The sequence below is a fragment of the Chlorocebus sabaeus genome, chromosome 14 (assembly GCF_047675955.1).
Source record: "Chlorocebus sabaeus isolate Y175 chromosome 14, mChlSab1.0.hap1, whole genome shotgun sequence".
In the NCBI taxonomy this organism is placed as follows: Eukaryota; Metazoa; Chordata; class Mammalia; order Primates; family Cercopithecidae; genus Chlorocebus; species Chlorocebus sabaeus.
This window is the reverse complement of record NC_132917.1, coordinates 10,854,910-10,880,938: the sequence shown is the minus strand read 5'-3', so window position 1 is coordinate 10,880,938 and position 26,029 is coordinate 10,854,910.

Here is a 26,029-nt window from a genome sequence, read left to right as displayed (position 1 = left end):
AGACAGGGCCCCATCCCCCAGGAGCTCATGGTCTAGTACAGAAAACAAGACTCCAACTATGTTGGGGTCTTTTCCAAAGAGCAACCATAGGTAATCTGCTCCTCTGAGAGGGGTGGTATAGAAGAGAGAATTTTTCATGTGGGAAACAGTTTTGTGGGACAGAATAGTCGGGAAGGGTTTCCTGGAAGAGGTTGGATCTCTGAGGTTAAACGGTGTATTAGTCCATTTTCACACTGCTATAAAGAACTACCTGAGACTGACCAATTTATGAAGAGGTTTAATTGACTCACAGTTCTGCATGGCTGGAGAGGCCTCAGGAAACTTACAATCATGGCAGAAAATGAAGAGGAAGCAAAGCACTTCTTACATGGCAGGAGAAAGAGGGAGTGAGTAGGGACACACTTTTAAACCACCAGACTTCATGAGAACTCACTCACTATGATGAGAACAGCATGGGGGAAACCACCCCCATGATCCAATCACCTCCCACCAGTTTCCTCCCCTGACACATGGGGATTACAGTTCAAGATGAGATTTGGGTGGGGACACAGAGCCAAACCATATCAGATCATAAATTTAGATGGTGGAAAGAAGAGAGAGAGGGCATTTTATATGTCCATCCATCCCTCCATCCAACCATCCATCCATCCATTCATCCATCCACTCACTCACCCATCTACCCAAACATCCATCCATCCGTATATACAACCACCCACCCATCTATTCACTCATCTATCCATCCATATATACATACATACATTCACCCACTCACCCACCCATCCATTTATCCACTTATCCATCCAACTACCCATTCCTTTACCCATCCATCCATCCATCCATCCACCCAGCCACCCAGCCACCCAAACATATGCCTATTAGCCATTCATCCATTCACTTATCCATCCATCCATCCATCCATCCATCCATCCATCCATCCATCCTCCCAGTCATCCATCCTCCCAGCCATCCAGCCAATGTTGTTTATGCAGTGTTTATGAGCCAAGCACAAAGTAGGGGGATTCATGAGACATTTAAGGTTCTACATTGTAATTCCATTTTCAGGCACCATCTCTGAGTCCACTGGCTAAAGTGGTCATTTTAATAGACTTGATCACTTCATGTTGTAATCTATTAGTGCTTTTACTACATTTTTTTCTTTTTGGCTGGGTCAAAATAAAAGCTATGTGTATTTGAGGCAGGAGGCAATCTGGAAATTTTAAAATCACTTTCCCCTAGCCTTGACAAGCTGGTCTCTGCTTCTAATAGAAGGGACATAAGCTTAGGCAAGACAGAAGAAGCTGAGGAGTCCTTGAAAGATCCATTTCACCTGGAAAATCACATGATGTAGTTTTACATTTTAAATAAATCAAATGCAAAGTCTTCCTTTCCAGGTGGGTGCACTGGTTCTCACGATGCTCCTGTGTAGGGAGGGTGTGGGCAGGGGGCCAGGCAGGACTGAGCTGAAGCCCAGTTCTGCCACTCACCATGGGGCCACCTTGGGCATGTCTGCCTGGACCCTGGTTTCCTCACTTACAGAGTGTGGGCACTTCTACCTTCCTGGAGGAACTCAGGCAAGCACTAAGAGAGAGCCTGCCCAGCCCATCCATCTGCCACAGTCTTCCAGGCTCAGAAGCTATCGCTAAGCCTGGGTCATTCCACCGAGCATGAGTCATGGACCTCCAGGTCATTGAGAGCCAGCTCTGGAAGCCAGAACCCAAAGAGCAATGGAAGTTGCCCAAAGTCCCACAATGAGTTGATCTACCAGGAACAGGAGGAGCCCCCTCTACCAGCCTCCGTGTTATACTTGGCATCTTGTCCAGGTTTATCGAAGAGGAGATCCCAGCCCTCCCGACTCCTCTAGCCGATACAGGTGCCACCATCCACCCCAGCCCCAGTGTGTTCTGAGTGTGCGGGACGGCCCCTTCCCTGTAGCCATGCCATGCCCAAGCCCCTCCCTTCTCACAACAACCCAGTGAAGCTTCTTGGGGGCTGGCACTGCCCGTTGCCCAGAGACCTCCCTCCTCTCAGAAGAGCAGTACAACCCCCTGCCCTCCCCTGTTCCCACCTCATTTCCTCTCCCAGTGTCCTCCCCACCGACTCCACACCAGGCACCCCAACACGTCCTCAAAGGCCACATGTGGATGGTGTCCCCTTCTGCCCTTGGTACAGTCAGCCTCACCCTTGTTCTTGTCACCACTGGCAGGTCTGTGGGGGGCTGCACACCCCTGACAGCCACCCCTGAATCCCTGCCATGGCCCCTAACTGGTCTCCCATTGTCCATTTCTCCTCTCCCAGGCCATTGGCTCCTTATCTTCAGAGTTTTCCTTTGAAGCAATTATCTGACTTGTCACATTCCTGCTTTAGACAATCCAGTAACTCCCAGGGGCTGTCAGGACAAGGCTCATACTCCAGGCGCGAGGCCCCAGGCCTTCAGGGCACGGCCCCTGCTGACATGGCTCAGCACCAGGCCCCTTCCTCAGATACACTCCCTTCGTCCTCTGCTTGACGGGTCCCCTGTGGTTCACTTCTAACGTCTCCATGTCAGCAAAGCTGCTCCTGTATGCCCACCCCCACCCCCGCCACCCAGTCGTTCACATGAGCATGAAGCCACACAGCTATGAATGAAGTGCGGTAATGAAGGCGAGTTGTTATCACTGTTGAACGGATGAGAGAAGACTCTCAAAGAGAGGGACGTGCCTGGTCGCAGCAAAGAGGGAGGCGTGCTTGATCACACAGAGAACATGCAGTGGAGTCCTGGGCCTCCGCTCCAGAATGTAAAACTGTCCCCAGCAGTCCCAGGGGCTTGGTGTTGATTTCTGCTGGAGATAGTTAGAAAGGCTGGCTTCAGTAATTACCGTGTCTTCCGCTCTCTGAGGGACGGCTATCTTTGGCAACTAATTACTAATAAGGTTTGCTCACCAGCCAGTATAATCACCGGAGAAAACTATCTTTAAGGACTTATTCTGCCCAATTTGAGGTTTGATGTTGCAGCCACAGTGTTCCGAGAGGCTCGGTTCTGTGACGGGTGTCAGGGCAGAGGACCTCCTGAGCTGGTGAGGCCTCTCAGTGCTTGCAAAGCAGCCCCCCACTGCCCATTCCTCCACAGGGACCTCCCCAACCTCTAACGGCAGCTTCCCTGCCTGCCATCCAACTCTGCCAAGAATCTGGGGTTCACTTCTTGACATGAAGATGAGGACAGTAATCCATGCTCTAGAGGGTGTTGTGAGAACAAGTGAGGCAGTGGCTGCGGAAGAGGTAGCGTGGGGCTGGGCACCCAGTAGCCCCCAGCCAGGGGTCCCCCTTCCACCTGCTTCCCATGGGAGACCGTAGCTCAGCTGTGTCCCTTCCCTTCTTGGCTTGTAGACCAAGAGTATCATCTGCTCCCCATAAAACCTTATCTGCCCAGGAAAATCTGGAATGATGTTCCCCAACATGAGAGTGATGATTCATTGTCTCTGTGTGGTGAGATTTACATTTTTATTTGTACCTTTATGAATTATTTTCATTTTGTATAATAAGCATGTGTCATGTTTATGATTAGAAAGAACAAGCTCAGGAAGTTTTTTTCTGAGCGAGGTGCCCAGTACCCCTGCCTCTTTGTAACAAGGGACCTGCAGGAAGGACACCGGGGCAGGCTGGGCTCCTCCTGTCCACTCACAGCAGAGAGAAATGACACACACGTGTGTCGGAGGTGGGGGTTCCCAGCTGCCTGCCAACAGCTGGCTTCTGTCATTTGTACTGAAGCATGTTCTGCTCTTTCCAGCTCATTCGAACGCTGAGAGCTGAACTCAGGCTGTCGGGCCGTGCCTCCGTGCGATCGGTCACAGGAACTCGGTGCAGTCATTAAATGCTTTTCTTGTCAAAATCTCAGAAGCAAATGGCGATGACTGGCTTTTTGTAATATATGCATGTTTCCTCCTCCAAATCAGTTCCATTGATCTGTTTCTAACAGTTGGTGTTATTCTTTTTTAGTTGCTACTGCAAATCATAAATATGGATTTAAGAATTTTCTTTTAAAGGCTTAGAAATATTTCTCTGTCCCCAAAGTTCCTGAGGTAAGAAAGGCCAGCTATCTCCTTGCGGGACGTTGCCTCTGGTCGGGGCTCAGGGGAAAGAGATGCAGATGGGCCGGGTTCTGGGGCTGTGCACGCTCTGCTGATTGCTGTCTCACTGGGAGGACGCCCTTGCTCTCTGGGCCTCTGTGGCATACCCTCTTTGCAAGAAAAGCAGTGGGGCTGAATGAGCTTTCAGGCCCAGCACCTGTCCCAAGCCTCATAGCTGTGGCTGTGAGGAAGGCTGCCCAGTTGGTCCTGCCCAGCCAAGAGACCCGCAGGGCAGACACCCACAGATCCTAACCCCGAAGGGTGGTGGATATGGTAGGCACCCTAGGGAGCTCTAGAGTCAATGCTATAAGGTTTAAGTGAGTCTCTGTGCCTCCAATAGGCTGTAGGACAACTCCCTGTGCTTCCGTTTCCTCATCTGCAAAGCAAGGGTTATGGAAATAATACTGAGGTAGGAAGCAGGACTCAACTCTAGAGGCAGGGCTAGGACACCGGACCAGATCGAGGACTAGCTAAAACAGGTGCCAGGGCAAAAGCAACTTCAATCAGACATGCCCAAGAGTGTGCTATGTCAATTAACTGTTGCCATGGTAACATCAGGGCTTTACCGCCCCTTTCCATAGCAATATGAAACAATGATTACTACCCCTTCCCTAAAAATTTCTGCATAACCCCTTAATATGCATGCAATTAAAAGTGAGTACAAATATAACTGCAAAGCTCCCTGAGCTGCTACTCTCTGCCTACCGGGTAGCCCTGCTCTGCAGGAGCAGTCACGGGGCTGTAACAGCGCCTCTTCAGTAAAGCTGTTTTCTTCTACCCCTAACTTGCCCTTGAATTCTTTCCTGGGCAAAGCCAAGAACTCAGCAGGCTCAGCTCCACTTTAAATTTCGTCTGCCCTGTATCAATCCTGCCTCAGGAGGTTGCTGTCAGGACCATGGGGTTGATGCCAGTCCCTTACAGAGGTGGGTGGTATCCCTGAGTGTGAGCTCTTTTCATCAGGAGACTGACTGGGGCCGGGGACCCAGTGCACTAGCTGCAAGAAAGGCCACTCCTTCAGCTGTCTTCTCTGCCCTTCTCAACATCTCGCTTCACACTGTGTTTTTTCCTAAAATGTTTTTGAATCAAAGCGTTTATTGCAGCACTGTTCACAACAGCAAAGGCTTGGAACCAACCCAAATGCCCATCAATGATAGACTGGATTAAGAAAATGTGGCACATATACACCATGGAATACTATGTAGCCATAAAAAAGGATGAGTTCATGTCCTTTGCAGGGACATGGATGAACCTGGAAACCATCATTCTCAGCAAACTAACACAAGAACAGAAAACCAAACACCACATGTTCTCACTCATAAGTGGGAGCTGAGCAGTGAGAACACATGGACACAGGGAGGGGAGCATCACACACCAGGGCCTGTCAGGGGTGGGGGGCTAAGGGAGGGATAGCATTAGGAGAAATACCTAGTGTAGACGAAGGGGGTTGATGGGTGCAGCAAACCACCATGGCACGTGTACACCTATGTAACAAACCTGCACGTTCTGCACATGTATCCCAGGACACGTATATAAAAGTGTATTTTTAAAAATTCATATCAATACATTACCTTTAGCAATGTTGACTAGGCAGCACTTTCAGAGGATTGCCCAGGGGGAGGAGCCCTCCCTTGCTGCTGCCCCTCAGCTACACTCGGGACTGAGCAACCTGACTCCCTGCACCCTGGGGGGCTGGCTTTCTTTCAGCCGGAAGTGCAAGGTCAGAACCAGGAGCCCCTGCCTGGTCCCCTGACCTGCCTCTGCACCCTCACACCAACCCAGCCTGGAAGCCTGACCTTTCTCATTGCTGGAATGCTGGTGTCCCCAGGTCCTTGTGGGGCCCTCAGTCTCCTTCTCCAGTTTGTCCCTGTCAGTTCTCCTTGGGCCTGGGGTGCCTGAGGCCTGGTGTTGGCAACTTGGAGGGGAATCCTCTGTCTTTTGGGCCACCTCCAGCTAGATGGAGTCTTTTGTTCCCCAAAACTTGTCAGTCAGATGAGCAGAGCCCCCAGGTGTTTCTGGAGAGCAGGCAGTGGAGTCCTGGAGGACAGCAGGGGAGAGGGCAGGGAAGGGGCCAGGAGAAAGGGGCACAGTGACCATGTACAGAGGGCACTTCCTCTGGCTGAGACTGGAAGCCTGTGTTACCTCCAGTCCACATGGGTCCTGGAGGGAGGCATTACTTCCTGGCTCAGGGAGGTGAGCAATCCATCCACTGTAACAGAATGAATGGTGAGAATGGGAATCAAGGTTGGCCTGGTCCCGAAGCCCTTGTTCGTTGCACCAGACTTTCTTCCAACAGCTCAGGGATGTTTAGTTCAAAGGATCAAGTACTCAGCTCCACGCTGGGGCTTTGTTTAGTAGCAGGAAGCTTTATGGGGTCACCGGTCAGACAACTAGCAATTTGTAGGACAGTCTTTATTTCATATTATCGGTCTTGTTGTCCTCATAATTCATGGAGGTGTCTTGGAAATCCCAATCTTTGAGCACCCAGACTTCCAGAGTCCCTCCTGCACCCGTAAGTCACAGAAGTTTATCATCAACCCAAGAACTCCAGATTTTGGCTTAGTTCTGAGAATCTTGAGAGTAAAGGATCTATTTTTCAACTGAACACCCTCCCTTGAACACAGCAGGCATCCCACACATCCAGTGATTCTCTCCCACCTTTCTAAGGGCATGGGGCAGGGCTTGTGCCTTATTTATCTTGAAATCTCTGCACTAAAGGCAGATTAACTAGGGTGTGCACGAACCTTACGGATGACCATGCAATGAGCCTCGGACTCACCCACCTTCAGAGTGGGTGATAAAAGCTGGATCCCAGGAAGCAATTCCAAAAAATGAATGTCCAAGGAGGCTGCAAATCCAAAAAATGTAACACATTTCTATCCCACGAAAGGACAGGGGACTGGAGCTAGCCTTGTTTTATAGGCACCTGTGTCCCTGTGCAACTTAAGGTTGCCAGTGTTGGGAATACGGGAAGATGGCAGTGAGGAGTGTGAGCTCACCTCGCACCCCCTCCTGGCTCACCACTCCACACTATAAGGTCAACATGTTGGTGGCACATCCTGTAGTGTCCCCACCTGATGACCCCGTACGCTTGTCAGGTAAGACAACCTAGTAGGTTGGAGTCACCCACGGGACTAAACTCCCCAAATGAGGTATAACCCTAAATTTTCTAGCCCAAACGAGAGACTTGGTAAGCAGTCCTGGTGTAGGTGCCCAGGAATGGTCCTTCCCAGCCCCTTGCAATGACCTCTGAAATTCCCTTCCCGATCTGAGCCCTAACTGCCAAGTCTCACCCACTGTGGGCTTGAGCCTCTCTGGCTTGTTCACCCACGGCCTCCGATCCTTTCCTTAGCCAGAGTCTGGGCCCCTGTGGGTCACCTTTCCTGATCCTACGAGAGATGGAGCTGCCTAACGTGCATTCATTCAACACTTCTGAGCCCTTCATGCACTCCAAAGCTTGGGCCTGGTGCTGGGAAATGAAAATCTCCTTAGAACTTCCTCCTCCAATGAGCCTTCCTCTTGCCAAGGCAGGCAGGACACAAGGTCTACGCTCATGGAGACAACATGGGTGCCCCTCCCAGCTCAGACCAGCACCATCCCTCTGCAAAGCCTTCCCTGGCCTCGTCCGGCCCCCTCCAGCACTGTTGGCTCCCTGAGGTCCTTGCACCCTCTCCCAGGTGGATCCCCTGTTCCTCTGAGCCTGTAACCCCTGAGACAGGGCAGCTGCCTTATTCTTCTCCATCACTATCACTTCATGAGCCAGCCACAGAGTAGACGCTCAATCAGAGTTTGTTCGATACAGGAATAAACTTTGTCACCTTCGTGTGTGTGTGTGTGTGTGTGTATGTGTGTGTGTGTGTATGTGTGTGTGTATGTGTGTATGTGTGTGTATGTATGTGTGTGTATGTGTGTGTATGTGTGTGTGTATGTGTGTGTGTATGTGTATGTGTGTATGTGTGTGTATGTGTGTGTATGTGTGTGTGTATGTGTGTATGTGTGTGTGTGTATATGTGTGTGTATGTGTGTGTGTGTGTATGTGTGTGTATGTGTGTGTATGTGTGTATGTGTGTGTGTATGTGTGTGTGTGTGTGTGTATGTGTGTGTGTGTGTATGTGTGTATGTGTGTGTGTATGTGTGTGTGTGTGTGTGTATGTGTGTGTGTGTGTGTGTGTGTATGTGTGTGTGTGTGTGTGTATGTGTGTGTGTGTGTGTGTGTGTGCTGGCAAGGTGGGGAAGACAGTTTCCAGTTTGAAACATCTCCATGCCTTCTCTTGGATCAAGCAGCTGAGAGTGGGGTGGAGGCCGCCAGCAGGACTCAATGGAGGCTTCCTCACACCCTCTCCTCTTCCAGCCACCAGCCCAGCAGCCACCTCTGTCCAGGGGCCAATATGCCCTGTGATTATTTTCAACCCACAGATAAACTGCTTTGAAAGATTTATGTTTCAAATTTGCCTTGGGCCTGATGGCATTTGATTAAGACCTATGCAGAGCCAGAAACCTCAGGTCTGCCGTCTCCTATAAAAATCTGGGCCACAGAGGGAGGTTTTGTGGTGGACGAGTCCTGCCAACTCAGCTATTGTTAGTAACTGTGTCTGCCATTGTGATGGCCACCAGGCAGGCCAGCTGGGGCTACAAGCCGGGGCGAGCGAGGCTGGTGATTCTTCAGCTCCCTCCCACTGAACACATGGCCCCCTGGGTGAGGAATGTAAGGGTGGCAGGGAAGTGGGGCACAGACAAGGACTCTTCCAAGCTGGGAGGCTGCCAAGGTGCTGATGTGGTGGAGGGCCAGTTATAACGGTGGAAACAGCTGGTACCTGCAGTCTCCCATGGCAGGGTCAACAAGCAGGCACCTGGCTCTGTCCTGCTAGGAATGGCATGATCTCCAGGTCAGAGGTGTGGAGACCAGGCTCAAGGAGCACACGGGGTCCCCCAGCTCTCAGTGACAGCACTAGAATCCTAGCACAGATCGCGGAGCTGGAGTCAAAAATGCACACAGATTGGGCGCAGTGGCTCACACCTGTAATCCTAGCACTTTGGGAGGCTGAGGTGGGTGGATGACCTGAGGTCAGGAGTTCAAGACCAGCCTGACCTACATGGCGAAACTCCGTCTCTATTAAAAAATACAAAAAAATTAGCCAGGCAAGGTGATGTGTGCCTGTAATACCAGCTACTTGGGAGGCTGAGATAGGAGAATTGCATCAACCTGGGAGGTGGAGGTTGCAGTGAGCTGAGACTACACCACTGCACTCCATCCTGGGGGACAAGAGCAAAAATTCAACTCAAAAAAAAATGCACACAGGACAATACAAATTTAGGGGTGAGAATGTAGTGTGTTTTATTTCCCATAACTGCCTCCATCCTTCTCCTGGGTCTCCCTCCATCTAGGGAGTGGAAGATAAACTTGCCAATTACAGACATCTCCATTTCTTCTGGTTTAAAGCCATCTCTTGGCAGTCAGCCCAGTCTTTTTTGGGTAGATCCCAAGGTGGCATCTGAGTACATAGCCCGTGTCTTGTCCCACACACAGCTGAAGTAACCGAGTGATCCCTACGCCTGGTCCTGTGAACAGGGAAGAAATTCTAGACCCACTCACACCCTTGGCAAAAGCTGCGGGGAACAGGCAGAGTTTCCCGGGGGCTCCGGTGTCTTGACTGTTCCTTCGTCGCTGCTCTGCCGCCCCCTCCCACGTGGGGCTAGAGGAGCCTCCCCCTCCCTCCTGCTGTTGAGCACCTCCATGACATATCCTGAGTTTCATGTCTATGGGGTCCACATCCACGAGCACAATTTTATACGTAGTGGAGACTGTTAGAATTTAGAAATCCCCTCTTTCTCCTGATGAAACCTCTAGACTCCTAGAAAGTTAACTTAAAGGTAAAGATGACTCCGAAAGGCATGGAAACCCTTTGGTTCGACAGGTGGGGACAATTTAAGGAGAATAAAAGATTCATCCATTTGGTATTTTCAAAAAAGGAAACTGTAAACAGTCTGACTCGAGTCCATGCTTCCCTCTATCTTCTCCCTCACCTTCCTGGGTGGTCCTAGAGGCAGCAGCGGCTGATGGTCCCAGGCTGAGATGCCCACAGGCAAATGTGGCACCCTTTCTTTGGGCTGTACACAGAGTGACAATACGATGTATTATCCAAGCCTAGATGTTATTAACAATTATACCAGAACAACAGCCATAAATTGGGATTGTCAGAGGCAAACTGGAGCATATGGCCATTCCAGCTACAAGTTACAGATGATGGACAGCAAACAGATGCAGTCTTCTTTTGCAGAACTCATCTTGGACCCCTGGCACTTCTGCCATAAAATAGAGCAGTGCTAAGCACAGCTTTGGAGTCAGCTAGACTGGATTTGAAATGTGACTTGACCAGTACAAGTTGCTTGATTTTCCTGAGCCAACTTTTCTTTGTCTGTGAAACAAGAATAACACTGAGCTCACAGGATTGTTGTGAGGAGAATGAAATGACGTGTACAGTGATTAACGTTATTGCCCAAAAGAGCATCAGGATGGGTACACAATAGGAAAGTTGGGTTGGCAATATCAGTTAGCAAACCAGGAAGAGACAGCCTTCAGCACGGACCAAAGGTGCTCTGTCTTCAAAGAAAGGATGGGCAGGTTAGGTTTTATGCTTCACAGGGCCTGGATTACACAAAAAAGTCATTGAGATTCAGTAAGTTTGAGGGAAAGTCATACATATTTGTAAGGGGGTTAGAGCACAGGCACAATGGGTAAACATATATGTAATATATATTCCCATCTTCACTTTGGGACCAGGTTTTAGCATTAAAATGGTAGAAGTTGGCTCTTTTCATTAAGAGGTGAACTATAGGACACAGAGAGAGTTTATGCACAGTTTCTGTAAGCTGCTGACATCGGCTTCAGGTCTGCAGTCGCTTCTCAGGAAACAGTGTGTGTAAGGCTGGTCCTCTGTCCAGTTGGAATTGTAGTGATCTGGGTTGTAAAGCAGAGTTAGGAGGAGTCTGATCATTTGCCTGATGGCTCCTATTGTTAGGAGTTTAGCAAGAGTGGGATTTTTGGGTAGTCATAGGAATTAAGGAAAGTTGCCACGCCAGTCAATCTCTGAACCCTTGGCTCATAGGTAACTTTTATTTTCTTAACCTCAGGGTCCATCTTAGTTGATAAAGGTGCATTTATTTTGAGCTCTCAGATAACAATATGTTGCTTTGATCATTGCAGGCACCCAATGAAGGGTAAGCAGTACCATCTCTGCTAAAGTCGTCACTCTAATAATCATGGAAACAATGACTTTCCAACATTTGCAAAGGTATGATCAATTTGTAAGGTTCTTTCAAATCCATTTTCACATTTAATCCATCTCATTCTGTCTCCATATTCTTTTGCATTCATTCACTATGTTCTTCATCATCCTTTAGTGGACTTTAGCACTTCTTACTTGGTGATATGGTTTGAGTCTGTGTCAATACCCAAATCTCATATCAAATTACAATCCCCAATGTTGGAGGAGGGGTCTGGTGGTAGATGGGGACAGACTTCCTCCTCACTGTTCCCATAATAGTGAGTGAGTTTTCACAAGTTCTGGTTGCTTAAAAGTGTATGGCACCTCCTCCTTCATTCTCTTCCTCCTGCTCTGGTCATATATAGATGTGTCTCCTTCCTCTTCACCTTCTACCATGATTATAAGTTTCCAGAGGCCTCCTTGGCCATGCTTCCTGCACAGCCTGCAGAACTGTGAACCAATGAAACCTATTTTCTTTATGAACTCCCCAGTCTCAGGTAGTTCTTTATAGCAATGCGAGAACTGACTAATACAGAAAATTGGTACCGGGACTGAAGTATTGCTGTAAAGATCCCTGAAAACGTGGAAGTGATTCTGAAACTGGAGAATGGGCAGAGGTTGGAACAGTTTGGAGGGCTCAGGAGAAGACAGGAAGATGAGAGAAAGTTTAAAACTTCCTAGAGACTTGTTGAATGGTTGTGACCAAAATACTGAGAGTAATATTGACAGTGAAGTTTAGGCTGAGCGGGTCTCAGATGGGGATAAGGAACTTATTGTGAACTGGAGTAAAGGTCACTCTTGCCACATTTTAGCAAAGAGACTGGTGGCATTGTGTCCCTGCTCTAGGGATCTGTGGAACTTTAAACTCAAGAGAGATGATTTAGGGTATCTGGTGGAAGAAATAAGCAGCAACGCACTCAAGAAGTTACCTGGCTGCTTCGTAAAGCCTAAACTCATATACATAAGCAAAGAAATCACCTGAAACTGAAATTTATATTTAAAAGGGAAGCTAAATGTAAAAGTTTGAAAATTTGTAGCCTGGACATGGGGTAGAAAAGAAAAACCCATTTTCAGGGGAGAAATTCAAGCCAGCTGCAGAAATTTGCAGAAGTAAAGAGGTGCTGAGTGTTAATAGCCAAGACAACAGGGAAAAGGCCTTGAAAGCATTTCAGAGAACTCTGTGGCAGCCCTCCCATCACAGGCCCAGAGGCCCAGGAGGGAAGAATGGTTTTGTGAACTGGGCCCAGGGCCTTGCTGCCTGTGTAACATTGGGACATTGTTCCCTGCATCCCAGCTGCTCCAGCTCCAACCAAGGTCCCCAGATATGTCTTAGGCCACTGCTCCAGAGGGTGCAAGCCATAAGCCTTGGTGGCTTCCACATGGTGTTAAGACTGCATGTGTGCAGAGGACAAGAGTTGAGGCTTGGGAATCTCCGCTTAGATTTCAGAGGATATATGGAAATGCCTGGATGTCCAGGCAGAAACTTGCTGCAGGGGCAGAGCCCTCATGGAGAACCTCTACTAGGGCAACGTGGAAAGGAAATGTAGGGTTGGAGCCCCCGCACACAGTACCCACGGAAGCAATGGCAATGGAGCTATGAGAAGAGGGCCACAATCCTTCAGGCCTCAGATTGGTAGGGCCACCAAAAGCTATACTATGCACCTGAAAAAGCCTCAGACACTCAATGCCAGCCCATGAAATCAGTCCAGCTTGCATTAGTGTGGCCTAGATGTGAGACATGGAGTCAAAGGAGATTATTTAGAACTGTAAGATTTAATGACTGCCCTGTTGGGTTTCAGACTTTCATGGGGCCTATAGCCCCTTTGTTTTGGTCAATTTCTCCCTTTTGGAAAGGGAATATTTACCCAATGCCTATACCCTCATTGTATCATCTCAGAAATAACTAACTTTTTTTTTACTTTATAAGCTCATAGGCTGAAGGGACTTACCTTGTCTCAGATGGGACTTTGAACTTTAGATTTTTTTAGTTAATGCTGAAATGAGTTAATACTTTGGGGGGCTGTTGGGAAGGCATGACTATTTTGAAATGTGAGAAGTACATGAGATTTGGGAGGGACCAGGAGCAGAATGATATGATTTGGGTCTGTGTCCCCACCCAAATTTCATGTAGAATTATAATCTCCAATTTTGGAGGAGGAGCCTGGTGGGAGGTGATTGGATCATGGGGGCAGATTTCCCCTTTGCTGTTCTTGTGATAGTGAGTGAGTTTTCACAAGATCTGGTTGGTTAAAAGTGTGTAGCACTCCCCTGCCCTTCACTCTCCTCCTCCTGCTCTGGCCATGTAAGACATGCCTCCTCCCCCTTCACTTTCTGCCATGACTGTAAGTTTCCTGAGGCCTCCCCAATCTTGCTTCCTGTACAGACTGCAGAACTGTGAGCCAATTAAATCTCTTTTCTTTATACATTATCCCATCTCAGGTAGTTCTTTATAATGATGTGAGAACAGACTAACACACTTGGCCTTGGGGATGCCCTACTCAATTCTCCATGGCTTCTCCCACCCAACAGATGGAATTCACCACTCTGCCCCATCTTGGGCCTGTTGGTGCCTAGAATAGACCTCCACCATTTCAGCCAGAGCTCTTTATGTTCCCTGCTCACCTGGGTGGCTGTGTCTCCCACTTGCTGGGCAGAGCGGGCAGATACTGAGTTTCATTCACCTTAGCAGCCCCACTGCATAGCACATGGCCTGACTCAGCAAGCACCCAGGAAATGGTTTTAAATGGAGAAAATAAAGGAAGGAGCAAAGATGAATAAGAGAATCTCTCTACCTACCAGGAGCTCTCTACCTACCAGGAACTGGTGGGGCAGCCTGAGACAGGCACTGATAAATTCTTACAGCATCCAGCCACCTCCTTACCCCGTCCCCTGACCCCACCAAACTGTACCCAAACAGCACAAAATAAAACCTAAATTCTGGCAAAAAGAAATGTGCTCATTATCTCATCAATGCTATGCCGCAAGTGGATCATCTCTATTTGATCACATGAAAACCGAGGCTCAGAGAGGTGAAGTGATTTCTCAGAGGTCACACAGGCCAGCATATATTTTTCAAAAGTAAACTAATGCTTCGGAAGCCTTAGGAGAGTTTGATGAGAAAGAAACTGATGGAAAAGGGCAAAAGTGAGAGGAAGGGGCCACATCTCGGGACCCACATTTTCAGAAAGAAAATCCCAAATGTCCCGTATACACGGAGCACGGAATTCCCCCCATTTCTTGGGGTAAGCCTTCTGCTTTGGAGCCTTAAGAGGAGAGAGGGGCTCAGTTGCCATGGTTTTCTGATGGCCAGAGCTGGGGACGCACCCTGCAGCTCACGGTGATATTTGCTTGTTTTAGTTGCATCCCATGAGTCACACTTGACCCAAGCTTTGTCATTTTTTAACTTTACTCCTGAAACTGCAGCAGAAGACGGGGCCATATCCTACCCTTTGAGATGCTGGGCTTGTTTCGTTCATTCTGCCACTGTCTCCAATGAATATGCCTGGCCTTTACTTACTCATCTACTGACTCATTCATTCGCTCAGTCACCCACTCATTCATTCCCATGTCTGCTCACTCCGTCATTCACCCACTCCCACTCACACGGTCCCTCCTGTAGTCACCAAAGTGTTCCCTTGTTTCTTTGTGCATTCGTTCACTCACTCACTTATTCATTCTTCTTTGAGTACCTGCTGCATGCAGTCAGCCTTCTCTAACCACGCGTTCTGCATGTGAGGATCCAGCCACATGAAGGTGGAAAGGATTTGAAAAAAAAAATAATAATAACATACAACAATAAAAAATGCAAATAAAATATCGTATAACAACTATTTGCATAACACATTGTATAGATATATCAGTTATCTAGAGATGATTTAAAATATACAGGAGCATGTGGCTAAGTTTTATGCAAATACTTTACCATTTTATATCAGGGACTTGAGCATCCTTAGATGTTGGGATTCACAGGGATCCTGGAACCAATGCCCCAAAGACACTGAGGGGCAACTGTACCAAGGCCTAGGCAAGGTTCTTAGGTACACAGCAGAAAATCATCTTATTCCAGCCCACGTAAAGCTGACTGGACTAGCAAACAATTACAGTGAACTACATTGTAAAATGGGGGGAGGTACAAAACAGTGTGGGAGCCCAGGGCCTGGAGAGACTGTTTGGGGCCCGAGGATATAAAGACAGCAACTGGAGGCCTCCCGCCTGCAGGGTGGGAGAAGAGTCTTCGGCCATGGGCAGCGAGGATGAGTCCAGCACGGTTAGGAATGTGAGAGAGCAGAGTGAATGAACAGCAGGAGGCCAGTCGCACTAAGGAGAATGAGAAAGTGATGTAGACCAGGGGCCGCCGCCTGAAGAGGGCCACACGGGTCACACAGTCAAGGATGCCTGTGTTTCTGGGAACCACACACACCCGGTGAGGAGCCCCTGTGGCCCGGAGGTGGGGAGCTCAGCTCTTATCCTCCTTGGAGGCACGTCCCCTCAAGGAAAAAACCACTAGGCCAAGTGGGCTGTTCTTTAAAGCCTCTGGGCTCAATTCTGGAAGACAGACTTGGGGGAGAAGGTGATGGAGGGGGTGAGGCAGAGCTTCCAATCATGCTCCCCTACTCCTGCAGGAGCCCCCGTGCACTCAGGCCACCTCTTAGAGTCTGGGCCTGGATTTGTCACTTTAATTACAGTGACATTTTGCATCTGCACACAAAGCCATCATCACCCAGCAGCAGACATCGGAGGAAGGAGGGAGGAACTCCACCAAGGGCCAGCTGGCCTGCCCCGGAGATGGCAGGGACGCTCTGAGCTCCAGATCCCGCCTCCCCCACAGCCTCACAGCACTTGGCCTCCAATTCAGCTTCATTTACTCCACAAACATTACCGAGCGCCTTCTGGGGTCAGGGTGTGCTGAACGCTAACAGCACTCCTGCAGGTGCAGCTCAGCAGATCTTCAGCCCGGCCCCACAGAGCGGGCTGCACACAGCTGGTAATTTGTGTGGCCGGGATTTGAAGGCAGCAGATGTAGCCTCCTACTCCGGCATCACCTTCCACAGACCAGCCTCCCAGCCAGCCCTGCCCTCAGGGGCTCATGGCCTGGAGGGAAAGACAGAGCCTGCCCCTCCAGGATGCACCCATCTTTGACATGCAACAGGAGCCTGAGGGTGGGGCCAGAGACACTAGTTGTTATTGTTTGCAAGTGTCTATGCCCTTGAGGAATAGTGGGAGGCTGACCTTCACCCTCCAACAGGACGGGGAGGCTGCCAAAGGAGGAAGATAATGACAAGGAGGCAGAGGGAGGGGCAGGTGGGGGCTTTCCCAGGGAAGAGGGGTCTGCCAAACCTAAGATAAACTGCAGCAGCCAAAATCAAGGGGCACAAGCGGGGCGGGGTGGAGGGAGGGACACAGTCTGCCAGCTGGAAAGGGCCTCATGCTCTCCTCCCCTGTAGATGAGGCTGAAAACCCCAGTGTTGCCCCTTCCAGCACTTGGAGGAAGATCAGGGATCCAGTGGAGACGGCAGGCGGATGCCAGCACAGGGCAGGTGAGGCAGGATCGCGTATAGAGAATCCATGTGTGCTTTGCTCTTCTCTCTCCCTTCCCTTGTGGGAGGCAGGAAGCGTGCCTGGGGACCCTGTCTCTGTGTGGGGCCGTGTGGGTTCCAGGACTGAAAGCAGAAGTGACTGGCACTGGCCCCCTTCCTGCCCCCTCCAAGCAGAGCATGGGGGGCTACTTTGTCCCTGAGGAGGAGACTGACTGTCTTTGAGGAGAGATGGGAACAGCAGGACAGAAAAGAGAGATTTTCCCCACATGACAACATGGGTCCTGCAGACACTGGGGACCTGCACTCTGTTGCCTGGCAGCAGCCTGGACACAGGTCATGAGGGATCCCAGGGCTGCAGGTTGCCCAGAGGCAGGAGCTGGAACCCAAGTGATGGTACAGTGGGTGGGTGGCTTGTGGGGAGCTAATGCAGACCCGAGACTACAGGCGCCCCCTTGACTATGTGGTGCCGCTGGAAAAGACCCCAGGACCTGGAAACCACCCAGTGTCCATCAGTGGGTGAATGGATGAGCAAATGTGGCATTGCCATAGCAGGGAGTATTACTCAGCCATAAAATGGAATGAGCGCTGGTACACGCGGCACTGTGGATGAGCCCAGAGCATGACGCTAAGTGAAAGAAGCCAGACACAAAAGGCCACATCGTGCAAGATTCTGTTCACGCGAAACATCCGGAGTAGGTAAACCCCAATGGACAGAGAGCAGGCTGGTGTTGCCAGGGCCCCGTAGGTGACTGGGGAGTGGCTGTGTTCCAGGTAGCGGGTGTCCTTTGGTGATGAAGAAAGTGTCCTGGACAGATGCAGGTGACGGCAGCAAAACACTGTGAATGTGCTGAGCGCCACCGGATCATACTTTCAAAACGACTAGCAGTTCATTTTGTCATGTGAGTTTTACCTCACTTTAAAAAAAAAAAAAAAAAGGCCCCATCAGGACTTTTGCCCATCCCTAGGGTGGGAGACGGAGCCCTAGAGCCCTAGCAACGACCGCGCCCGGTGACGTCCAGGTAGCTCAGAATCCGAGGGAAGTTGATTTGGCACAACGAGACCAAAAAGTGTGGTCTACTGAGTTTGTGGAGTGAGATTTGTGTCATTTACAGAAGACGGCGTGGGTGTAGAAGAGCTATTTACGGGTCTCATGGGGCTGAAAGGGGTGCCGAAGGAATGAAACGACCTCTTGCATTCGTGGGGTGGCGGGACAGGAGGGCAGCCCTGAGGAAATCTAGGAAGACTCGTGAGTCCAGAACCCTCCAGTGCAGCCTGGGAAATGTTTGCTGGGAGAAAGGAGGAGTTGCTCTCCTCTCCCTCCATGCACACACACGCATATACATGTACACGCACACACACAAGGGCACAAACACACACAGGCGCACACACAGGCACACATTGCTCCACAGCTGATCCCTCGGTGCCCTGACTCCCTGGCTGCCCAGGGTGTTGTTTGGCCATGCAGGCTGCTGACCGCCAAGGCCTGCTGGCCCATGGACAGTGTCCAGCCTGGGGTCCCCAGGCAGCCCTGTGGCAAGAACTGCATGCTGCCAAGAAGCCTCCCAGGTGGCTTTGTAGAAGGGTCTGCCCCTGCTGTGACAGTGTCATGGGGAAAGGACAGCTGGAGGAGCCTCTGATAGCAAGCAGGTCCCGGATCCCAGCACGCCCACCCAGGCAGATACATCCTCCCCTTCAGACTCCACATGGAAGGGAAACACACACAGAACGAAGGCAGGTCAGGACAGGGGGACCCTGCAGGGGGAGCGGACGTGTGTGTGTCCTCCCGGAACAGGGTATGAGCCTGCCTCAAGCAGAACAATAATGCAGCAGACATTTGTCTCCGAGCCTGGAGGCCTCACTCCACAAAGCCAGCTCAGGCAGCAGCCGGTGCCCAGAGAAGGCTCTGGCCGTGTTCTCAGAGGGGGGCTCTGTCCTCCGCTCTGGGGTTTTCTGGTAGTGGGGTGCCCCGGGCAGGCGTGTAGCTTTCCCAGCCTGTCTCCTCCTCCGGGCCTGCTTGCCTGTTTTGGGGGATGCCGCTTCACCCCCAGGCGCCACTCTCCTCACTGTGGAAACCAGAGGCCAGCCCATCCTTCGCAGAGCACGTGCCAAGCTGAGAGCCTGGAGGGATGGGAGCGAGGGCCAGGTCTCTGCGGGTCCCAGCCACTGGCCTGCAGAACCCTACAGAGCGACAGCGCTGTGAAGGGGCATGTGTTCAAGCCTTTGCCTGTTATAAAGTGCTCAAGAAATATGAGTAATTCACATATTGAAGATGAGAAAAGGATGATCACGGTTGACCACGTGAATGGTGGAGTCTTGGCCAGGGCTACTTTGAGGGAAGGCTTCCAGGGACTCTTGAGTTACCCTCTGTAAGGGATGACCCGGCCAGCCCTGAGCAGGTGCCAGAGTTGACCAAGAGCCACATGCACAGAAGGCACAGGCCTGGAGATGCCTGCTGTGATCTGGGCCTCTGTTCATGCCTGGAGCCCGTCCATGCATGTCCTGGGACCCTGGGGCCTGCCAGGGAAACCACATGGGCCAGCGAGTCAGACTGCTGGGTGAGCTCCATGCGTCGTCTGCCAGGAGCAGCAGGTGGCATCCAGCGGTCCCCATAGGGTTCCTGGCCCACTTGTTCCTCCCTGGGCACCAGTAACATGTCTGTCCCAAGGAATGCTGATCAAGGGAAGCACTGCTCCTCAACTGCACTGCGTCAAAGGTGGACCCGGCCTTGGTCTGGCCCCATAGTAGCTGCTGAGGGACCACCCAGCTCCAGATGTCATCCCCAGGAGGACCCTGTGTAAGGCTCTACCCCACCAGCTCTCTGCTGAGAGCTGCCCACAACATGTGCTTGGCCTCCCAAGTCACGGTGGGAGGGAGCGCGGGCCCCCACAGGACCCCAGGAGGAATTAGATGACTGCCCAGCCCTTCCAGTTGGGAAGAGATGCAGGAAGGACTTAAACACAGGCGTGGACAGCTTGAAGCCAGCTTTCCTTCCCTACAGAATCCTGTGTCCCCATTCTGGGGCCACTCCACCCCCAGGAGGCAGCTGCTCAGCTCTGTCTGGTGCATCGGGAACGGGCCTTGCTGGGCCAGTCACATCTGGTCTAAATCATGGGCCCGGTGGAAGGAATTGTCACCAGAGCTTACAGGCATGCACAGTGTCCCAACTTTCCCCTCTTGACTGCAGGTCATCTGTAGAAAGGATGAAAAACCAAAAACCAGGGCATAAAAAGGGATCCTTCAACCTTGCCAACCAAGTCTCTATTAGGCCTGGGGGGGCAGAAGTTTATGGGGGTTATTGATCTCCCTCAGCCCAAACAGATGGTGGGGGAGGTGAGACCAGTGTGGAATTACATTCTTTGGTGACACGGCTATATTAAGATCGATTACATTGTGCAACAAACATATGAATCACTCCCAGAACCCTAACTGCTTGAATTTGAATATGCATGAGAATCTGCCCAGAAATGCCTAAAATACATACATACACATATATATAGTCAAAAAACAAGACAGCTCACGGGGTGAAGAATAACAAAAGGCAATTTGCCACTCTGATGAAAGGGGCCGTGTGCTAGGTTAACTGATGAAGACTCATTCACAATCAGTGTACACATCCAGGGCCTATGGAAGCTTTGCCCACACCACCCCCGTTCATCCTCACCACAAGCCTCCACACCAGGAATTATTTTTCCCATTTTACAGATGGGGAAGCTGAGCCTACAACTGAGTTAAGATCATACTGTGGTTGGTCAGTCCCAAGGAAGAATGTGAACTGTGGGCTTTCTGTGCCCAAAGCTCTGCCTTTCTGTGCGAGACTCTGTCTCAGACACCAAAAAGATCTCACCACTACCCACTCTAGTCTTCCAGGTTCAGGCTTCACAAAACCACTATTGCCACCTGCTTCCTGGAGTTCTGCACAAGAGAACCAAGTCTGAAGGAACAAGAAGCTGATACCAAACAGCAACGATAGGAAAACAAAGATGTCTTGGAAATTGAGAAGCACGATTCCAAAAAGAGTCAATTAGATGAATGATAAGATGAACGCAGTTGAACACCAAACCAACAATATAGATGACAAAGCCAACAAAATCTTCAAACATAGAGCAAAAAGGCAAACAAAACAAAACAAAAACGCACGAAACAAAACACACACACGCACACTAAGTAAATAAGAGTGCTTGGGTGAGAAAAGAGAAGAAATGCAGGAGAGATAGAAAGCATCAGTAGAAGTAAATTTATCTGGGCTAAAGAAAGATTTGAGTCTTCAAAGTAAAAGTCACTGCCAAGTGTTCAACGGAAAAAGCTTACTTTCTAGGTGAAATTTCAGGTTGCGAAAGAGTTTCAGAATTCCAAAGATACAGAGAATTCTAAAAGCCTCCAGAGTAGAAAACCAAATGACCTGAAAAGGAACAGAAAGCAGATTGACTTCAGATAAATTAGCCAGAAAGCATTATGCAGCCAAACTGTCAGTCCTGTGTGAAAGTAAAATAAAGGCATATTCAAACATGCAGACTCAGAAAGTCTACCATCCATAGATCTATGCTGAAAGATGCACCCAAGGATGTATTTCCAGCAAATCCAAAAAGGAATCCAAGAAGGAAAATGACACAGTAGCTAAGAAACTAAGAAACTATCCGCCAAACCCAGGAAGCTCTGTGAAAAAGAAATCATGGATAGCAACTGTGCCACCAACCCCAAGAACAAATGGTACAAATCCAATCAGGAAATTAGAAGGTCCCGAAAAGAATGTCTCCAAGAGGAAAAGAATGTTTGTCTTTAACAAACACTGGAATGAGAAAGCTGGATAATCCTAGTGATAAGAAGAAGGCATATCAAAATATGAAATTGGTAAAAATTATGCACCGTCCTCTTCATCCAGTGGCATCAGATGTAGAGAAGAAATGGATGGAACTGACATTCACATCTGCGGATGTAGAGAACGGAATTCCATCCGTTCCATTCTCTACATCTGCAGTGAAGAATAGTTGCATAATCATTATATTAAAAACACCGATCATTGGTTTAAATTTGTTTAGAATCAGCTGATTGTCAAAACACAGAAATAACTATAGTCGCAGAACAGAGTGTTCCTGTTTTAAAGCTTGTCAATGTAGCAATGAGAGGTGGGGGCCAGGAGGTGGGCAGTGAGCCAGGAGAGAAGGCAGAGGGATCTAGTGGGGCCTAGGGGATTTTCACATAGGGGAATTCAGGAGATACTGACTAGAGCTGATATGCTGAGAAATCGAAGTTTAAGCATGGGATGTAAAGCAGTAATGGTAACTAGAGAAGAAGTAAACGTTTTATTAATAAAATGTGCCTGGTAGAGATCAGGGCTGCTGGGAAGTGTTATTGACATAAGCAAGCTAAAATGCGTTCTTCATAGTGAGGGGCAAATGTCTTCATTCAGTCATCACATATTTATTGAGCACCTACTATGTACCAGACAGTGTGTAGCATGCTTGGGTGGGAGGTGGAGGTTCAATAGCATGCAGAATCTCAATCCCTGTCCTCAAAGAGTGCCAGTCTAGTGTAAGAGACAGATATGAATTCTGTAAATAAAAATCACAAATACAGGTGAAATTGCAAGTGTGATGAGCATCAGAAGAGAGACACAGGGTGCAGTTAGAGTGTAGCTTAGACACATTTGAGATCAGGGAAAGAGGCAAGGATTCCGCCAAAATCTGAAGGATGTAAACAAGTTAAACAGAGGAGAGAACATTTCCATCAAGGGAGCAGCATGTGCAAAAGTCCTGTGGCAGGGGGAGCCAGAGAATGAAAGAAAACCAAGATATATAGAGTAAGAAGAAGAGAGCGCAATAGACAGGGAGGCTGGGAGGTAGGAGGGAGACACATGTCTTGTGGGACCTGTGGGCTGGGTTAAGAATTTGAGCCTCAAAGGATTGGGAGTAATTACCATGTTCTGTTCCAAAGTATGAACTAAGAGATAAAGTTTTCCAGCTCATTTTATGAGGCTAGCGTAACCCGGATACCAACACCTGAAAAGGCTAGCCGAAAACTAGAAAACTGTAAGCCAATCTCACTCATCGATATTTAGGCAACGATCTTAAAAAAAACATTAGCAAGCAGAATCTGGCCATGAATTAAAATGAAAATGCATTGTGACCATATAGGTTTTATTCCAAGAATGGAAGGGTATGTAAACATTAGGAAATCGTTTCATCATTAACCTTCACAGAAATACATTAAAGACACATAAAGTACATGAAAGTATATCATTCCACTAGATAATGGATAGCTGGGTATGGTGGCTCATGCTTGTAATCCCAGAACTTTGGGAGGCCAACGTGGACAGATCACTTGAGATCAGGAGTTTGAGACCATCCTGGCCAACACGGTGAAATCCTGTCTCTATTAAAAAATACAAAAATTAGCTGGGTATGGTGGTGTACACTTGTAATCCCAGCTACTCAGGAGGCTGAGGCGGGAGAATTGCTTGAACGTGGGAGGCGGAGGTTGCAGTGAGCAGAGATTGTGCCACTGTACTCCAGCCTGGGTGACAGAGCAAGACTCTGTCTCAAAAAAAAAAAAAAAAAAAAAAGAGAATGAAGAAACACTTAAAAAGATGTAAATGCTCAAACCTGAATTTTAAACAACTTTTTGAAACCTAGAAATGAATGAAGCTTTCTTGAGATCTACCAGAAGCAGACATCACCAGAGAAAAGATGCTGAAAGCCACACGCTACAGAGACCCCAGTCCATGCAGAAAAGCAAGGCACAATGGCACTTCATTGTAGGAGTGAAGAAACCAAACTGTCCTTTGCAGATAATCTGATTTTTTTGTTTGTTTGTTTTGAGATAAGGTCTTGCTCTGTTGCCCTGTCTGGAGTACAGTGGCATGATCATGGCTCACTGCAGCCTCGAATTCCTGAGCTCAAGCAAGCCTTTCACCTCAGCCTCCCAAGCTGGGACGATAGATGTGAGCCAACCGTGCCTGACAATAATGTGATTTTTGAAACCTATAAATCAAAGGAAAGCATTAGATTGAACAGTCATTAGAACTAATGCGAGAGCTCAGTACTGCACTGGTTCTCAAAGTGCTGCCCAGGGACCAGCAGCATCAGCCTACCTGTGTGTGTTAGAAGGGCAGACCCTCGGGCTGACCCCAGGCCCACTGAATCAGAAGCCCTGGGACAGGCTTAGCTTTGTGTCTTTCAGCAAATCAAGCCATTCATGCAATGCTAACACACACTGAAAGTTTGGGAACCATTATTTCAAGGCACTAGACTACCAGAAATGTAATCATCTTACTTCAAAACCATATACAAATAAATAGGTGGAAGTGTTTTGGGAAAAAAATATTCTTTTTACAATAAAATGGATAGCATGATAAATTTGCAATCTCTAGGCAAGGTGTGTGTGTGTGTGTGTGTATGTGTCTGTGAGTGTGTGTTGTAATGGCTTTGAGATATAATTTACATACTATACAATTCACCCATTTAAAGTTTACAAATATTTATAGCATATTCACAGATACTTGCTACGATCACCACAGTCAATTTTAGAACATTTTCATCACCCCAGGAAGAAACCCTGTACCCCATAGCTATCACTTCCCTATCTCTCCTTTCTCCCTTTGCTTCTCTTCCCCTCTCAGCCACTTCCTGTCTCTACAGACTTGCCGTTTCTGGACATTTCATATAAATGGAATCACGGTGGTGACTGACTTCTTTCACTCAGCATGATGTTTCTAAACTTCATTCATCACGTGTGTCAGCACCGCATTCCTTCCCATGATAATGTCCCGTCCCACGTCTAGACCACATTTTGTGTGCCCAGTCAGGGTTGTTAGAAGCAAGGAGCAGCCCTGGGAGGGGTGGCTGAAGGGAGTTTGAGCCCGGGCTCCAGGGCAGCCTTCCCTGTACTGCCTGGGACAAGTCACGCATCTCTTCAAGTCTCAGTGACCCCATCTCTAGAAGGGGATGACTAGCCCTACCCAGGGAGCCTGGGAGAGCCATCCAGGCGGCCAGGGCGCAGGGGACAGCCCAGAGGCATCCCAAGGAAGGTGACACTGAAACTGATCACTGATGAACCTAAGGGAGGCTCTAAGGAGGCAGAGAGCAAAGAGCAACGGGCTCCAGGCAGAGCCCCCTGGAGCTGAGAAAAAAGACAGCGAGCCCCCCTAGCGTTTAACGAAGTGGTTCTCAGCTTGAGTGATTTTGCCGCTGGGGGATATTCGCAATGACTGGAGACTTTTTGGTTGTAGCCATAGGACGGTGGGGGGAATACCATTGACATCTAGTGGGTAGAGGCCGGGGGTGCTGCTAAACATTCTGCAACTCACAACACAGCCCCCCACCCAGCCTCCAAACACAAAACCATCAGATCCAAAGTGTCAATGGTGCCGAGTCTGAGAAACCCTGACTTCAAACTTCAAGTGGTTGTGATCGTGTGGAGTGCTGGAGAGGAGGGTGGTGCAGACAGCGAAGTCTGGGAGACACTCTGAACAGCCGAAATGTTCCCCCCAGGGTAACGGGGAGCCATGGAAGGTTTTAGGCAGAGGGGTGATCCCTCTGATGTGTGTTTCAGTGGGATCTTTTTGGCCTCTGAATGGAGAATGTCTGGAAGGACTTCTAACGGTTCCAAACAAGCAAGAAATGGAATCTCCTTTGTTGACTCCAGGCCCTGGGATACCGGAGATCTCCAAACCAGTAGGGTGTTTGTTCTTCACTAGTGGACTCCCATCAAGCTGTCCACCTGTGGGATCCCCTCTGACAGAATGCTCCTGGGGCAGAGGCAGGGCTGGGGACACCCTGGGAGCTCCCCAAATCCCACCCTGGGAGCTCCCCAAATCCCTCCCTGGCTCCAGTCACACCCAGGACTCACCCCAGTGGGGCATGGAGAGAAGTCCTGTGCATGGGCACACACAGAGCTACTGCAAAACCCACGTCCCCTCTCGTCTGCCTCAGAGATGTTGGCAGGTGCCGACACACAGGTGAGCGCCTTCAGGGGACCCCTCCTTGCTGGGCAGGAGCTTCTGGCCCTCTCTGCTCCAATAGCAGCCAGGCCCTCCTGTGAAGCCCTGCTCAGCCCCTTACCAACCTCTTCACTCACTGCACACACACTGAGGCCCTGGGCCAAGCTGGGCTTAGGGCTTTTTGGAAACACA